Genomic DNA, 16,796 nt, shown 5'->3' on the forward strand with positions numbered 1-16,796 from the left:
GTAAGGGTTTAACGGCACCGGTCTCGTTACCGGTGACCGTTAACCCTTACCGCCCTACTCGGAATGAGGCCCATTGTGTTGATGACCATGGCTAGTGGCTGGTTAGTGTATATAATATACAGTGGGGACAGCCAAAGGCCATAGCTAGTGGCTAGTGGGTCCTGTATAATACACAGGGGGCACTGCCGAAGGCCATCACTTATTTCATTTTATTATTTTAAAATGTACAGAGAACACAGCCAAAAGATGTACAGACTGCTCAAGGTCAAAGGCCATGGCTAGTGGCCCATTTATATGTTAGAACATATAGTGGGCACAGCCAAAGATTGTGGCCACTGGCCAGTATTGTGCTAAAGTTCATGGCTAGTCCCTGATCAGTGTATATAATATTCAGTGGACACGGTTAAAAGATGTATCCACTGGTAAAGGCCAAAATATATGGTTGGTAGCCTGTGTTTTAAAATATTCAGTGCACATGTGTGAACGTTGTGCCCACTGTCTATAACTGAAGGCCATGAATAGTACCTATTCATGTGTTAAAATATATTTGGCCATGCACATTGACCATGACTGAAGGCCATGCTTAATGCCAGTTACTTTTGTAATGTATTAGTGATGTCATCAATGATGTGATCTGTGATATCATCATTGTGGTTATAGGTTGTGCAACAGGTTGTGCAAAGGTAAGGCAGCTTTTGCTGAATGTCAGGGGTTTTGTTGCATTAAGTTCTCACTTTAACGTCCCTGCAACTAAAGTGTTTTCCTTTACTGTAGAAATAGATATGATTTTCGGTGTAGAAACCTTCAATTCTAAAAATCTTTCAGTAAATATATTTTTTTAAAGGAGATATTATGGTTATGTTCTGTTTGAAAGCACATGTTTTTTTGCAAAGTTATATTAAGTTCATTGAAAAGTGATGTTTCATTCAGTATCATTGTAAAATAACTTCTGCTTTAACAAGCATTGACATTCAATGAAAACAGATATAAAGGGAACATTATGAGTACACTTGCTCTTTAAAAATCATCCAAGTTCATTAAAAAATATTTAGCTGAAGGGGTGTTATCGTTGTCTGTTGAAATCTACAAAAAATAGTCACTGGGGTTATTATTAGGGCATGGCAGGCAACAAATGAAGCTACACAGTTGGGCTTCTTATATTCTAGACTGTGCTTCACAAGCAGCATGTATCATAAGAGAAACTGTTGAAACTAATGTGGTGTTTATATGGGGCAATATAATGTATTGTTGCAAGAAGATAGTAAGATTAAACTGAATTCTGTTTGCATTGTTATTGTCCTCAAATAACCAGAGGATGCATACAGTTTCCATTAAATGATTAAGCTACGTGCCTGTGTTTTGTTCAAGACCAGCGTACAAATGTTAATAAAGATGTCAGTTTCAAACACCCTGTGTTTAATTGCATGCCCTGTTTGAGATCTTGTTTTTGTTATTTTAATTACATTTTTTCAAAATATTGCAGCCGGCTCATTGTACACACCGATATTGTAGTGGAAAGTTTCCAAGTGAATGAAAACGGTTTGTTCCCTAATGAAATTCCTTATTGTGGTGTTGTTGTACTGAAACATTTAGAATGCAGAAATAGAAATAGCTTGGATTCTAAGTAGAATTGTTATGCCAGTTTTCTTTTTAGACAAATAACTGTTACATATTTGATAGAAATAATTGTGTTGATGAATATAAGGGCACATGCATCCCTTTTCACTTGAACGGATTGATGTGCTACACTTTTCTAAGCTGGCGAATAGGTTATATTCCTTTAGAGTGTCTTTTTTTAGAATCTTTAGGGTGCAGTTATGTGTCTGCGTGTGCTTAATGCTGCAAGATAAATTCCAAACTGATTATATCAATGTTCTTCTCTTTACTCAGGCTTCCTGCATCACACTATATGCTCCTCACTTTCATTCTTTGGAGGACCCCATGCATCTTCCTTCTGGTCCCTCTATCCTCTGCCCTTCTATTCGTGGGGTTTCCACAAATTCACGTTCAGGCTCCCCTCCCCGCTACATCATCTGTGGGGTACCTCTTCCCCTGGACCCACCAATCTACTATTCTCCACCCACAGACCACAGCATGCACCTTGTTCTCTCCTACTTGCACCTGCCTACATCCTGAATGTGCAATACCTCTGTTTATGGATGCCTCCTCTGTGTGGTCTCCCCAAAATCCTATGTGTGGCCTCCTCTGTAAAGCATTTGATGTGCAGCATTTCCTTTGTGGGCTGAAGAATGTGAAGTACTGATTAGAAGTCAACATTATAACAAATAATTCAAAATAATTAACAATATGGATTTCTTTGGAATACATGTGATGTGTCTCTGATTTCTAAGAAAATGCCATTCTTATAGGACATGAAAGTAATTGATCATAAAATGACAAGTTGTTTATTCCACAAGATACATCAAGGCTTTTTTAACGTCATTTCCATTCCTTTGGTAGTCAATTTCCGTCCCCCCACGCCTCGAAACCTGTTCTGATTCTCTTGCAGGCTCTCAGTCAAACCGAGAAACTAAGATGATGCTTGTTGTAAAACAAAACCGGGAGGCAACTTTTTGCTTTATTTTAAACATATTCTCTACAGGTTCCAGCACCTGCTGCATTGCAAGGGTTTTGCTGCTTTTAAGCTTCACCTTAACTTCACTTCAACTAAAGTTGTTCACCGAATTTCAAAGCTGTAAGGGTTTTATCCAGCGCCGAGATGCCTCTGGTTTTGGTGCACTTAACAAATGTCAAAATAAATAAATACATAAATTGAGCATTTTCACCTGAACTCTGTCTTAACTAATTTAATGGGTTTTGTATTGCTACATCTCTAGACAAAAACAGCATTACCATTTCTGGCATAAAGAATGTCAGTTCTTGTTACATATACATGTTCTTGCTGAGGTATGCAATGTAGATTACCAAGCCACTAAGCCTGGATGAATGCATTTGGCCGAATGCCAGAATGACTTGATTTTCCGTGCATTCAGCGATTTGGGGGTGGTCAAACTTTAAAGAGATTCAGGTTGAAGATTTGTGTTAATCTCATGACAATACAATGCAGATAAAATGCTGATATAATCATTAGGTTGGAGAGTTCATACCTTTTCCTGCCATCACATGTAGAAAGCCAGCAAGGTATAAAGTTAATGGAATAGATAAGAAAGGTCTTTCCTGCTAGGGATGACCAAAGAAAGCAGTGTCTAAACGTCTGTCATGGTAAACACATGGCTTTCACACAGGGCTTCCTTGATGTGTTTGAAGGCAGCTTCAGCAGTGCTGTCCCGTTGGATGATATTCAGAGTCTCTTACCCAGTCTGTTGAGGATTCAGTTATGACTAAAAAGTTTGTATATCAATTAAGGAGTTTGTGAAAGACAAAATAGGACCTGTAATCATGTCAGACTGTATTGTGTAAATGGATGGTGATTTTAATGTGAAGATGGGCAATGGACTTCCAGAGGGTATCTGTGTGGATATGGAGGTGCTGGTCTTGGGGTCCTGCTCTCCTAGAGATTGTAATATCCTTTACCCTGGTGGAATTCATTGTTAAGATTTTCAAACAAGCCTATAATCGAGGAACTGGTCCATATGCGGTATTTAATGATCTTTTTCAGGATTTGGTACAAGTGTGGGCCCCTTTGTTAACAGTGTGCTTCAATGCTTTTGTGAAAACCAATGTGATACCTGCCTTGTGGACGGATGCTATTATATGTCCCATTTATAGAAAGGAAAAACGGGTGAGTCCTCTTTCTTACAGGCCCTTTTCCCTTTTGGATAGCTACCTTAAATTCGTTGGTGGGGTGGTTTTGGCACGGTTGGAGGATTGGATTGAGGAAAATCGAATACTCACTGATACACAGCTGGGTTTTGGACCGGGGGTGGGCACGGCCAAAGCCAGGCCCTGAATTTGTACTTGTTAGTGGCACATTATTTGTTTGTTAAGAGGGAGCCTATCTACTTGGCTTTCATGAACCCGAGCACTGCATTCGACAAGGTGAATCAGGGCAAACCTTAGAGGGTGGTCACTTCTATGGATTGTGCGATGGATATTTTATCTATTTAGCAGTCCGTTCACATGTATATAGGGCATGTGTAAGATATGGGAGAAGGGTCAGTGCACTCCATTTGTTGATGTTACCTTAGGAGTGTGACAAGGTTGCGTCCTGACAGCAGTCCTGTTTACACTCTACATCAATGGCTTGGAGAAGTAGCTAGTAGAGAATAAGACAGATTACCCAAGATTGAGCCACAGGGCTTTCCCAGTCTTGTATTATGCAGGCACAACTGTCTTAATTGCCCACACACCCAAGGCTCTGCGAAAGTTGATATCAACCTAGACTCAGTTCCCGACCATCCTGGTTCAAAAAATGTATACTTTAAAATCTGCAAATATGTAATTTGCTAGAGGCAATAGAAATATGAAGATGGGTAAGATACTCTGTAAAGGGGAAGTTATTCCAAGCGTACAGGAATTTGATTATTTAGCAATCTGGTTTTCATCTTCGTTGACCGAGAAAGCTTATGGGGAGAAGCAATGCACATGAATGCGCCAATCATTTGGGAGTGTCTCCCATTTTATATCTATGTGTCAAGATTGCCCTTTGCATATGATTCTTCATGTTTATAATGCACAAACCGTGGTGGCTGTGATCTACGGTTTAAACATCCCGGAACCTCAAGTGGCCAAGAACACATTTTTAAGCAATTATTGGGTCTTCCATGTTTGGCAGCCACATTCTCAGGTCATTCAGATTTGAGGATCTGCTTCTTAGAAGTTGACTGGCGTTTGGGCCCTTTGTTTCAATGGCTAAAAATCTGGGCCAACCTGAGAGCATCAAACATTTCAGAATCAAAGAAATTGTAAAGAATGGAAACCACTCTAGAATTCCCCGGTTTGGTTATATCAAATCCAATCTACCCATTGCACCACATATGTTGTTGACTGCTCCTCAATGAAAGCTATGCAATGAGGAAGTTAGAATCTATGTGATGGAACAAAGTTAAAGCAACAAGTTGCTCCTTAATGCATACCGAAAACATGCCACCTACACTCATGTAAATTCATTACAACCATACCTAACCTTGAGTCATAAGTCCTCAGGCTGGTGTTTGATCACTGTTGCCATTTTCAGTTGCCTGGCTTTGAATGTGAATACTGCTAAATGGCAAACCTCTGCAAGAGTCGCTAGTTGCTCATATGTAATGCTGATCCTGAGGACCTTTTGCACTTTTTATGCCCAGTATATTTGCATATTAGAACTAGGACGATTGTACCGATTTTAAAACAGTTTTCGTTTGTACAATGTTGTCCTGCTCTGCACTTTTTAATTGTGGCTCATTCTTGTTATGTGGCCTGGGCACTATTGCGATATCTCAATGGGGCATTAAGGGTGAGGAAAAGGTCTGTGAAATTTACCAATAGTATGAACTCGAATTCCCAATAGGGATTGATATATGTGAACACAACTAAGGATTCTAAACAAAGTGCATGATGCCATTGAAGATTGACTGTGTGTTGGTGCAGTATCTTCATAAATAAACAGAACCCCAGGACAGTGGAAGACTTGACCGGATTAAGGACCACAGAAATGAATTCATCTATGAACTTCAACCAAAGACAAAACAACAAGTTATTAATGAATTACTGAAAACATATTTCTTTTTATTGTACTAAAGAATGGAATGTATTCTTGTACCTGACTGAATTCACTAAATCAATGTACTAAGGGCCTTGACAAATCCCAAGAATGGGAGAAACACATGCACATGCGTCCTAGCGGAGTTATGTTGGCACAAGCTCATTGAAACAAAGAATTTTATTTTTCACACTGATTTGTAAACACGTTTCAATACTAGAATTAAAACCTATAATCCTTTTTTCACTAAGCAATGTGTAGTAGCAAGTTATTACAACAACTGAACTATACGATTAACGTACGGATGAATGCGCAGAGGTCTACATATAAAAACCCTATCTATATCTTAACTAACTGACGAACAGGTGGATGTTGTTCTCTATGTAGCCATACAGCCACTGACCACCACATAGCATGGATAAGTCAGAAAGTGAATAAAACACTACAAAGGACGAACTCAGAAAAAACAAGGAGGTATAGCGCACAAATTAGTATAATTCACCCAACCCAAAACCAATTTGTATGCAATTTATATTGTTGTTCCATCTGGAAATAGATTTCAATGATGAAATGTTATGTGCTCTGTATTGTTGTTTGTATGTTAATGTGTCTGAATATCCAAATAAACAATTTGATTGATTGATTGATTGATTGGTTGATTGATTAATTGATAAACCACCAATAGTAGCCGACTAAACCAAGAAAATCTCTTTTGTATCTCTTTTGATCAGCTATGGAGCTTTCTGACCTGCTTTGGCCGTGACCTTTCAAGACCTTTTTTTGTTTCCAACTTGTAGCACTAGATATGTTATACTGAGCTGGTCAAGGTGACATCTCCCCGGTTAGTGGTTGGATGTTCTTTCCCCAATTGTTCAAAGACTGTCATCAATCAGTAAAACTTCTCCTTCCAGGTGGAGCTATGAATGTTATTTAGTATTTAGTATTTATTTATGTATATAGCGTGTCAAGTCCCTGTGGCAGCTGAGCCCTTTTCTTACATGTTATAAGGTACACAGGTTACAGACAGTTATGTGCCATAGGCAAAAGTGTTTACAATAATGTACATAGAAGGATACACAAAGTAGAAGCAACAAATATACAGAATATGTGACTGCAGAGATATGTACATAAATGACCTAACAGATGGTGGATATATATTTAGTTATGGTCCTGGTCACGGTGCTAAACTTTAACCTTGTTCCGGAATATCATGAACAAAGGCTCTGCTCTGATGGTTGGGGGGGAGTGCATTCCATTTTTTAGCAGCAAGGACTGGGAAGCTAACTCTGCCCGCTCGCTGTTGGTTGAAACGCGGTATGATGATACAATGGGTTTGAGCTGTTCTGCTTGGTCGTAGTGAAGTAGGGCATGTAAATTTGTTGCATAGGTCTAGAGGTGCCTGATTGTATAAACACTTGTGTGTTAGTGTGAGTGTCTTAAATTCAATTCTTTGCTTGACATTAAGCCAGTTTAGGTTTTGTCTGACTGTAGATATATGTTGTTTGCTTGGGATGTTGCAGGCAGATCTAACTGCGTGATTCTGCATGACCTGCATTTTGTTTATGTTCTGTTGGGATGTTCCTAAATAAAGAGCATTACAGTAGTCTAACTTACACAGCACTAAGGCTCTAGCTACTGATATGCAATTGGTTGTGGTAAGGTAAGGGCGGCAGGCTGTAATAAGCTTGCATGTGTATGCTGTAGCCGATGCTAGGGCATTAGTTTGTCTCGTGAGTGATAGTGAGGAGTCAATGTAAATATCCAGTGTTTTCACGTCATTTGCTACCTTAATTATGTTTCCATCAATAATGAAGGTTTTAAAGGAGGCGTCTAGTTTATTCATTTTGGTTGGAGAGCCAAGTAAGAGTAGTTCGGTTTTGTCGTCATTAAGACACAAACCGTGTTTGGCAATCCAAATTTGAATAATGCTGTACATGTCATTCAGTGTTTTGCTATCTGCAGCGTAATCACCCGTGATAGGGATGAGTATCTGGGTGTCATCTGCGTAATTTGTGTAAGTGACACCCAGATAGTCAAGTATATGAAATAAATGTTTGGTGAAAATGTTGTAGAGTGTCGGTGACACGCATGATCCTTGTGGGACACCACAAGAGACTGGCGATGGTAGGGCTGAAGCAGATGGAGCGAAGACCCTCATGGATCTATTGCTAAGAAACAATTTGATCCATGAGTCAGCTTGGTCGGAGAAATGTGCAGCAGATGAAAGGTGTTTGCAAAGAATATCATGATTCACCAAGTCAAATGCTGCAGATGAGTCAAGTAGTAAAAGCAGAGCGGATTTACCTTTGTCTTTTAGAGTCTGGATCTGGTTCTTTAAGTCAATAAGTGCTGTCTCTGTCCCATGTCTAGGTCTGAAACCTGACTGTCTTAGATCTAGTAGTTTGTTTGTTTCCAAGTATTGCTGAATTTGGAGATAGGCTGCCCGATCCAACATTTTCAGCAGGAATGGGACAGTAGTGATTGGACGGTAGTTGGATGGGTTGTTAGTGTCCAATGTGTTTTTCTTTAGGAGGGGGAGTACCCAAACATCTTTCAGGCTAGCGGGCACAGTGCTGGAGGCAAATGATGCATTAATGAATGCAGTAATGAAAGCAGCTAGTGTTTGTTTCTTTGTTTGTTTATTTATTTATAATGCGGTCCAGACCCATAGGTTACCGGGCGCAGCAGCAAGTATATGCGAGACTTACAATGTTGCGTGAATAAGTTTACAATATTACAATATTACATGAATGTACAATTACAATATTACAATAAGTTTACAATATTACAATATTACATGAATGTACAATTACATATTTACAGTCTATTTAGAGAGATTACCAGGAGAAACAGCATAATGTACAGGAGTATGCATACGGTGTTAGCAGTTATAAACATAAGGGGTAGCTAATAGCAACTATGTACATTGGGTAGGGCTGCGCGTGCGAGAGGTCATAGCAGATGTCTAAGCATTGTTAGCATTAATGCGTTTAATGAAGTTCCTTCTGAAGTGTGGGAAAGGTTGGTCTACTCTTAGGTCGGGTGGCAGAGCGTTCCACAAGTTGGCAGCTCTCACATGGAAGCTGGCGCCACCAATTTTGGCAAGTCTGAATCTGGGTACTACCAGGCAGTTACAGTTGGCAAGTCTGAAAGGTCTATTGGATGTTTTTCTTTTTATTATGTCTGTCAGATAATTAGGAGCAGCATTATTAAGAGCCTTATGGGTCAAGGAGATCATTTTTAGGTGGATTTTGTTATCAGTGGAGAGCCATTTGTGTTGCCGCCTAATAGAGGAGATATGCTCCCTCTTCTTTATGCCTAGTGCAGCTCTGAGAGCATTGTTTTGTAAAGTTTAGAGTCTTTGGGTGGTGGCTTTGTTGGCACCACTATAGAGGGCATTACAATAGTCGAGTCGGGAGAGTATTAAGGCTCTCGCCAAGATCAGACAACTAGTATTGGATAGGAAGGGCTTGCCTGCTCTTATCAATTTGCAAGTGTAGGCAGTGGTGGAGGCTAGGGAGTTGACCTGTTTGGTGAAAGACAAGGTAGAATCAAGGTAAAAACCAAGTGTTTTTACTTCCCTCAAGACTTTGATTACATTTCCATCTATGTTGAAAGCTGAGTAGTCCGGGCCCAATTTGTTAATTGGGTGTCCTTGATACAAGGGGCAGGTATAGGGGCCGATGACTCAAGTTCCTTTAGTATGTTGAACAATTCTTTGGTACTTGAATTGGCTTTGACTATACGGTCATTTAAGTTATGTTTTTTTAGCTTGGACAATGGCTGTCTTATAGCTAAGTGAGGCTGCATTAAAGATATCCTTATTTTGTGCAGATGGGGAGTTTTTCCATCTAGATTCTGCTGTACGTTTCACTTTTCTAAGAGACTTTAGGTATGGTGCATATCATTTATTGATATGAGCTTGTGGTTTAGATTTCTGTAGTTTAAGAGGGGCTATTGTATTGATAGCTTTGAGGATTGCTTCGTTATATAAATTCACTAGATCAGATGGGTCAGAGTGGGAAGTATTAAAATGAGTTATGGGGCGTAGTAGCGGTAACAGATTTTGTAAGGTAAGGTTATGTTTACTTCTTGTCATTAAAGCTGGTGCTTTGACAGGAGTAGTGACAGTTATAACCTTGGCAATAGTGAAAGTAATAAGATTATGGTCGGTCCAGGCACATGGTGTATTGCCCAGTACCTTGATGGACCAATTGATGGTCTGCTAGCCAGTCTAAGGTATAGCCTTTGTTGTGCGTTGGGTTGGTTATATGGTGTGTGAACCCAAGGTCAGACAAAATGTCCTTAAGTGAGGAGGCCTTCACATCTTTTGGATCATCCAAACCTAAGTTAAAGTCACCTAAGATTATAACTTGTGACTTACATTTCATATTGTTGGACAGTAGTTGTGATATATCATTTTCAAAGGTGGTAGTGCCACCAGGAGGGTGGTAAATTAGATGCATGGTAATAGTGGCTGTGGCAGAGGTGGATAATTTGATAGTAAGTAATTTAGCCAATGGTAGATGGTGTTTGTTAATCATTCTTAGTTCTAGGACTGTTCTATAGATAAAAGCAACTCCACCTCCTTTGGTCAAGTCGGAGTCTCTGCACGTAGGATGGGGTAGTTGTGAGGTAGGGTTAGGGCTAGGGCAGGGCCTGATGCAGAATTCAGCCACGTTTCTGTTATAGCCATGATGTCAAGGTCCTGGACAGTAAGAATGTTCAATATGTCAAGGGCATGTGCTTGGATAGACCTTGCATTGATCAGCCCCACTTTAATGACGGGTGAATTATTAACCGGGAGTACTGCCGTTTTGCACTTATTTGTATTTTTAGGGCATTTGTCTATGGGGGCGTTTCTTGCTGACCTTGTCTTATTGGCGAAATGTTTTGGTTTCAGGTGATGTTGTGTTGTAAGGCCAAGTCTCCAGTTTCTCTGTGGGGTAGGGCACGGTCTTGCAGTGGTATTTGTTTGTGTACAGTTGAGTTTAGGGTAAAAGGTCGTGGCAGGAGTGTGTAAAGGGCAAGCCTTAATTATGGAAATTTGAGGGCTCATTATCATAGGAGAGGCACCATAGTGTTGGTTGGGTGGAGCATGGGATATCATGTTGCTGCAAAGTTTTAGGCATTTAGTTGGCTGGATGTCCATTGAGGATGGCAGATTAGTTGGCATTACCAGATTGAGGATAGGTGTGTTTTGGCCTGAATGGGGGAACATGTTTAAATGGAGATACATTTTCTAAGGGGTTAGATTGATTATAGTCAGGATGTTTGTGAAGCTCAGGATGCCTAAGAATAATATAGATTGCGATGGAATTGTATTTGTTGGTAACATCAATCATATGATCTAAAAGTAGGTAAAAGTTAAAGAGCTAATGGTATAGTGAGGGCTGGTATGTCCCAACAATATAGAGTGACTTAGTTCCAGTCTAACCTAGTACCCTAAAGTGAGGATGTTGAACAAACATAGTAGTACAATTGGACTGAGGCAATGTAGCAGTAGTATCACAAGGGTCAAGTTCTCGACGTAGTCACTTTAACTGGGTAGTGTTAACAAACTAGGTGAGGTGCTGCATTGAAGTAGGTAATTTATACATAGATATCATTGATACGCAGATATCATTGCAGCAGACCCCTGTGAAGGAGGACTGGGAGCTAAATATAGCTAGATATAGATGTCAATCCAGTAGCCTCTGGAATGTTGCTTGTACTCCATGAAGAGAAAAGGGCAAGGCTGCAAACTGAAACAACATTTAAGGCATGGAAAAGGCAGTCATTGGCTTTGCTCCTTTGTTAAAGTGTACTTATAAGTAATTCTTTGTCAGGTTCAGTGTGCAAATAATTCTCGCCTTGCCAAATATCCCAACAAGCTTGTCTAGTCATGAAACTGAATAGGCATTGAACCTGGACATTTCAGTAAAACACTGGATTTTGATGCAAAACTGTTTGTTTTTGTCAATATTTTGGGACCAGGATGATGGGCATGCCCTACTCACTGTATGTCTCAATGACCCGCAGGTCAAGCATATTCTTCAGCTCCTCAGTTTTGGATGTTATGAACCACTCCTTGTGCTCGTCTGGATTTCAGGGAGAACACATCTGCATAGGTGTCCAGCACTAGGGCCAACTCATGGTGATCCTTTGTGGATACCCCTTTTGTCATGTCATTCCCTTTCTGAGGTAGCTGCAGTTTGCTGTTCTTTGTCAAGCTTTTTAGTTTATTTATATACTACAGCTGGCATGGTTTCCTCCAGTCAGATTGAAGAACGTTGTAGGTTAGGGGTGAAACAAGTTATGTGATGACATGGGTGATATGCCACCCCACCATTATTGTCTAACGCATGGTAAAAAGCAAAACCGCCTTGAATGGTGAGAATTCAGTGGATGACTGAGGGCCTCATTACACGGTAGGCGGTGAGCCATGGTGCTATTAGCGCCATGGCTCATGCTGGTAAAATACCGGCACCGCCTTGGCGGAAAGGGGATTTACCGCCCCATTCCAAGGTTGGAGGGACGGTAAATCCCCCTTCCGCCATTGCCCTTCCCCATTCCCATTTCTGCCCCAAGCATCCCCAGACATGTTTCAGCCTTTTTGGGCGTCATCAGTGAGGAGTAGCTTGGGTCTCTAGGCCCGGCAGACTCGGGACCCACGTCTGGGCATACCCGTCCCACTCGGGGTGACTTTAGCAAAACAGAAAGGTGATGGCTGGAAGGTTTTGAATTAATCATAACCACGGGCAAAGCTCTGGGCAACCCTCCAGACCATCGTTTTTCAGCCTGCCAAGCCATTACAGAAGGGGAAAAACCATATGCAAATCAGGCTTGGTCCTACCCCAAAAGGGGCAGTCCAGCCCGAACTGCTAGGTCACATCCCTTCTGCACGAGACCACAAGCATCCCCAGACATGTTTCAGCCTTTTTGGGCGTCATCAGTGAGGAGTAGCTTGGGTCTCTAGGCCCGGCAGACTCGGGACCCACGTCTGGGCATACCCGTCCCACTCGGGGTGACTTTAGCAAAACAGAAAGGTGATGGCTGGAAGGTTTTGAATTAATCATAACCACGGGCAAAGCTCTGGGCAACCCTCCAGACCATCGTTTTTCAGCCTGCCAAGCCATTACAGAAGGGGAAAAAACATATGCAAATCAGGCTTGGTCCTACCCCAAAAGGGGCAGTCCAGCCCGAACTGCTAGGTCACATCCCTTCTGCACGAGACCACAAGCATCCCCAGCATTGCCAGTGGTTAAGATTAATTCTAAACCTTCCAGCCATCACCTCTTTGTTTTTGCTATGTCACCCCGAGTGGGACGGGTATGCCCAGACGTGGGTCCCGTGCCTGCTGGGCCTAGAGACCCAAGCTACTCCTCACTGATGAGCCCCAACAAGGGCGAAACATGTTTGGGGATGCTTGTGGTCTCGTGCAGAAGGGATGTGGCCTAGCAGTTCGGGCTGGACTGCCCCTTTTGGGGTGGGGCCAAGCCTGATTTGCATATGGTCTTTCCCTTCTGTAATGGCTTGGCAGGCGAAGAACGGTGGTCTGGAGGGTTGCCCAGAGCATTGCCAGTGGTTAAGATTAATTCTAAACCTTCCAGCCATCACCTCTTTGTTTTTGCTATAAAAACACTGTGGACATCAATTTCTCATCCACAGTTGATGGCCTAGTGCAGTGGTTTAACCAAATTCTGAAATGCATGCTTAGGAACATGGACAATGAAGATGGATGGAATTGGGGTGACCCAATCCTGTGAGATCTATTTCTCATCTGTAAAATGTCTCAGGGCCTCATTACACGGATGGCGGTAGGGATTTACCGGTACCGAAGGGATGTGACCTAGCAGTTCGGGCTGGACTGCCCCTTTTGGGGTAGGACCAAGCCTGATTTGCATATGGTTTTTCCCCTTCTGTAATGGCTTGGCAGGCTGAAAAACGATGGTCTGGAGGGTTGCCCAGAGCTTTGCCCGTGGTTATGATTAATTCAAAACCTTCCAGCCATCACCTTTCTGTTTTGCTAAAGTCACCCCGAGTGGGACGGGTATGCCCAGACGTGGGTCCCGAGTCTGCCGGGCCTAGAGACCCAAGCTACTCCTCACTGATGACGCCCAAAAAGGCTGAAACATGTCTGGGGATGCTTGTGGTCTCGTGCAGAAGGGATGTGACCTAGCAGTTCGGGCTGGACTGCCCCTTTTGGGGTAGGACCAAGCCTGATTTGCATATGGTTTTTCCCCTTCTGTAATGGCTTGGCAGGCTGAAAAACGATGGTCTGGAGGGTTGCCCAGAGCTTTGCCCGTGGTTATGATTAATTCAAAACCTTCCAGCCATCACCTTTCTGTTTTGCTAAAGTCACCCCGAGTGGGACGGGTATGCCCAGACGTGGGTCCCGAGTCTGCCGGGCCTAGAGACCCAAGCTACTCCTCACTGATGACGCCCAAAAAGGCTGAAACATGTCTGGGGATGCTTGTGGTCTCGTGCAGAAGGGATGTGACCTAGCAGTTCGGGCTGGACTGCCCCTTTTGGGGTAGGACCAAGCCTGATTTGCATATGGTTTTTCCCCTTCTGTAATGGCTTGGCAGGCTGAAAAACGATGGTCTGGAGGGTTGCCCAGAGCTTTGCCCGTGGTTATGATTAATTCAAAACCTTCCAGCCATCACCTTTCTGTTTTGCTAAAGTCACCCCGAGTGGGACGGGTATGCCCAGACGTGGGTCCCGAGTCTGCCGGGCCTAGAGACCCAAGCTACTCCTCACTGATGACGCCCAAAAAGGCTGAAACATGTCTGGGGATGCTTGTGGTCTCGTGCAGAAGGGATGTGACCTAGCAGTTCGGGCTGGACTGCCCCTTTTGGGGTAGGACCAAGCCTGATTTGCATATGGTTTTTCCCCTTCTGTAATGGCTTGGCAGGCTGAAAAATGATGGTCTGGAGGGTTGCCCAGAGCTTTGCCCGTGATTATGATTAATTCAAAACCTTCCAGCCATCACCTTTCTGTTTTGCTAAAGTCACCCCGAGTGGGACGGGTATGCCCAGACGTGGGTCCCGAGTCTGCCGGGCCTAGAGACCCAAGCTACTCCTCACTGATGACGCCCAAAAAGGCTGAAACATGTCTGGGGATGCTTGTGGTCTCGTGCAGAAGGGATGTGACCTAGCAGTTCGGGCTGGACTGCCCCTTTTGGGGTAGGACCAAGCCTGATTTGCATATGGTTTTTCCCCTTCTGTAATGGCTTGGCAGGCTGAAAAACGATGGTCTGGAGGGTTGCCCAGAGCTTTGCCCGTGGTTATGATTAATTCAAAACCTTCCAGCCATCACCTTTCTGTTTTGCTAAAGTCACCCCGAGTGGGACGGGTATGCCCAGACGTGGGTCCCGAGTCTGCCGGGCCTAGAGACCCAAGCTACTCCTCACTGATGACGCCCAAAAAGGCTGAAACATGTCTGGGGATGCTTGTGGTCTCGTGCAGAAGGGATGTGACCTAGCAGTTCGGGCTGGACTGCCCCTTTTGGGGTAGGACCAAGCCTGATTTGCATATGGTTTTTCCCCTTCTGTAATGGCTTGGCAGGCTGAAAAACGATGGTCTGGAGGGTTGCCCAGAGCTTTGCCCGTGGTTATGATTAATTCAAAACCTTCCAGCCATCACCTTTCTGTTTTGCTAAAGTCACCCCGAGTGGGACGGGTATGCCCAGACGTGGGTCCCGAGTCTGCCGGGCCTAGAGACCCAAGCTACTCCTCACTGATGACGCCCAAAAAGGCTGAAACATGTCTGGGGATGCTTGTGGTCTCGTGCAGAAGGGATGTGACCTAGCAGTTCGGGCTGGACTGCCCCTTTTGGGGTAGGACCAAGCCTGATTTGCATATGGTTTTTCCCCTTCTGTAATGGCTTGGCAGGCTGAAAAACGATGGTCTGGAGGGTTGCCCAGAGCTTTGCCCGTGGTTATGATTAATTCAAAACCTTCCAGCCATCACCTTTCTGTTTTGCTAAAGTCACCCCGAGTGGGACGGGTATGCCCAGACGTGGGTCCCGAGTCTGCCGGGCCTAGAGACCCAAGCTACTCCTCACTGATGACGCCCAAAAAGGCTGAAACATGTCTGGGGATGCTTGTGGTCTCGTGCAGAAGGGATGTGACCTAGCAGTTCGGGCTGGACTGCCCCTTTTGGGGTAGGACCAAGCCTGATTTGCATATGGTTTTTCCCCTTCTGTAATGGCTTGGCAGGCTGAAAAACGATGGTCTGGAGGGTTGCCCAGAGCTTTGCCCGTGGTTATGATTAATTCAAAACCTTCCAGCCATCACCTTTCTGTTTTGCTAAAGTCACCCCGAGTGGGACGGGTATGCCCAGACGTGGGTCCCGAGTCTGCCGGGCCTAGAGACCCAAGCTACTCCTCACTGATGACGCCCAAAAAGGCTGAAACATGTCTGGGGATGCTTGTGGTCTCGTGCAGAAGGGATGTGACCTAGCAGTTCGGGCTGGACTGCCCCTTTTGGGGTAGGACCAAGCCTGATTTGCATATGGTTTTTCCCCTTCTGTAATGGCTTGGCAGGCTGAAAAACGATGGTCTGGAGGGTTGCCCAGAGCTTTGCCCGTGGTTATGATTAATTCAAAACCTTCCAGCCATCACCTTTCTGTTTTGCCACAGTGTTTTTATATTCATCAGTACTTTTTTATGTCACCCATTATTTTAAATACTTCCCAGGTCTCTGAGGATCTCAGCTGGAAACCCCACACGCGTGAAGAAAGGCATGAGGACTTTCAAGATGGTTTTGGTGGTTTTGTTCCCGATTGCTTCAGGATAGCGGGTTGCATAGTTGACTATCAGTAGGAAATTTTAATTGCCTGATTTGAAATGTTCATGGGATGACTATGTTAATACCGATCGTGAAGAAAGGGACCTCTATGATTTGCAAAGTGTGAAATGAAGTTCAAGTACATAATCTGAAAAGCATCTTTAACAGATCGAACAGCAGACACACAACTGTTTGATCTCGGCATATACCCCCAGCCAATAGAACTGGCTAAATGCGTTCTTCAGCATTTTCATCAGCTTAAGATGTCCCACAATCAGGTTAGAATTCAGTTGTAATACAGACTTCCTGAATTGCTTTGGCACCAATAGTTGGCAATAGTGGTTTCTTTCTACTATTGGGTTAACATACAATCAATACAGGAGTG

Source organism: Ambystoma mexicanum, chromosome 4p (genome assembly GCF_040938575.1).
Source record: "Ambystoma mexicanum isolate Mex_15411 chromosome 4p, UKY_AmexF1_1, whole genome shotgun sequence".
NCBI classification, from domain to species: Eukaryota; Metazoa; Chordata; class Amphibia; order Caudata; family Ambystomatidae; genus Ambystoma; species Ambystoma mexicanum.